Source organism: Schistocerca serialis, chromosome 8, assembly GCF_023864345.2.
Source record: "Schistocerca serialis cubense isolate TAMUIC-IGC-003099 chromosome 8, iqSchSeri2.2, whole genome shotgun sequence".
Lineage (NCBI taxonomy): Eukaryota > Metazoa > Arthropoda > Insecta > Orthoptera > Acrididae > Schistocerca > Schistocerca serialis.
Genome location: NC_064645.1, coordinates 533884124 through 533886055, shown reverse-complemented (window position 1 = coordinate 533886055; position 1932 = coordinate 533884124). Strand labels below are relative to the sequence as shown.

At 44.2% G+C, this 1932-nt stretch overlaps 1 non-coding gene across 1 annotated transcript; it reads right to left on the bottom strand.

The window, feature by feature from the left end:
• Positions 1-1475: 1475 nt before the first annotated feature.
• Positions 1476-1550, bottom strand: Trnaa-ugc (transfer RNA alanine (anticodon UGC)). Its single transcript has one exon. It is a non-coding gene; the product is annotated as a tRNA-Ala (tRNA).
• Positions 1551-1932: the final 382 nt, after the last annotated feature.

Here is a 1932-nt window from a genome sequence, read left to right as displayed (position 1 = left end):
AGCACTCTGCACTATATTTAGAAATGAGCTACCCCTTCATTGAACCTATCGGCTAATAATCCTGAGCAAAATTCTTGATCGTCTCTCTCTAAGCACCATGTATCAATTCATCTGTCTTTGGCCATCCCTAACTGCAACATTGTCTGACTTAACTTGGAACTAACCAGAAGTGGGAGACACTATTCCCACTACTTTCGTAATGGCACACAGCAGCTGGGTTCCATGTAATCACAACACTTCAATATTTTGCTCTTGCAAGAGAGTAACACGTTTTGCAAACGCGCTCAGTCAAGAAATAATTCTGGTGTAGACTAGTATTCTCATTACACTACAGCAACTGCCGTTCTGTGAAGACTGTACTGCACCAATCTTACTCATCGCACCCATGTAAGTACACACAGTCTCTCTAGATGTGTGCATGCTGAGGAGGTTAGCACTCATTATTGCTGTATATTAGATATGAGCCTGAAACACTTGTGAGTCTTGGCGTGATGTAACAAACAATTAATAAATAGAAGAACAAGAGGAAGAGGAAACGTATGTTAAATGCATGATGGAGCTCCATATAAAAGGAGGTTCAAACATGAAACTTCCCGGCAGATCAAAACTGTGTGCCAGACCGAGACTCGAACTCAGAACCTTTGCCTTTCGCAGACAAGTGCTCTACCGAATGAGTTACCCAAGCACGCTTGCGCCGCGTTATCACAGCTTTAATTCCGCAAGCACCTTGACTCCTACTTAAAAAACTTTACAGAAGTTCTCCTGCGAAACTTGCAGAACTAGCACTCCAGGAAGAAAGGATATTGCGGAGACATGGCTTTGCCACAGCTTGGGAGATGTTTCCAGAATGAAATTTTCACTCTTACCCTGAACGCAAATTCTTGTCTTTTTCAATTTGACTTCACAGAACCCCAATATATCTAGAACCAGCCACTGTACTTCCATTCTGAGATTTTATAGCTTTTCTACCATATTTTACTTCTGACACTTCACGTCCCGATTCTTGGAATGTTATCTTTTCGTGGATTATTCAGTCTTTTCCTCATGGTTACTGACACCTTGGCGATCCGCTTCTGGAGATCCGAATGCGGACTAGTCCGAGCACTTTTGCCAGTGGAGAGATCATCGCGATACGTCTTCAGTCACAGGGCACATATCGTGTGGATTCACAGATACACATTATGCATCTTTTAATGCAGTGGCTTTCATTGTCTTCTGCATCCTTATGCCGATGATCACTGCTGATTATTTTGCATTTCTGGGCAGTTTCCCACTCCAAAGGCAAGAGAGTGCACCCAACATTTGTCCAACACACCACTCTCTTTGAGAAGGCTGTTGGCAGAACGGGTGCGACTTTTTACGCCGAAAAGTCAAAGAAACTGGTACACCTGCTTAATATCGATATTAGAATTATATTAATACCTTCAGCTGGTGACGGGCGTTGATATATATCAACGGCGACAGCTGAAAATGTGTGCCCCGACCGGGACTCGAACCCGGAATCTCCTGCTTGCATGGCAGACGCTCTATCCATCTGAGCCACCGAGGGCACGCCTCCCGTGAGACCCACATTCTCACCTTGTATGTCCACACACTACATTCGTAGTGTCCCACCCCAACAGACTCATTACTCGTGGAAGACATTCTTACCAAGTCCCGTAAGAGTTCGGGGAATATGTGTGCGTCCGCACAGAAGAAGAAGGTCAAGGTCCGTATTGCCAGAACTATATACTTATATGGATATAGTGTCTCTTATTTCATACATTCCTCCCCTTGGTATCTTCAAAGGTTTCGATTTACAGAGGTGTACAAACATCCCCTAGCAGTGGGTTCAGAAGCCACCATGTCTGATTCTGGGTATGTGAAAGAAGACGTGTCTCGAACACTCTCAGAAGCACCGCTCACCTGTAAATTGTAATTTTGTATGGCCAT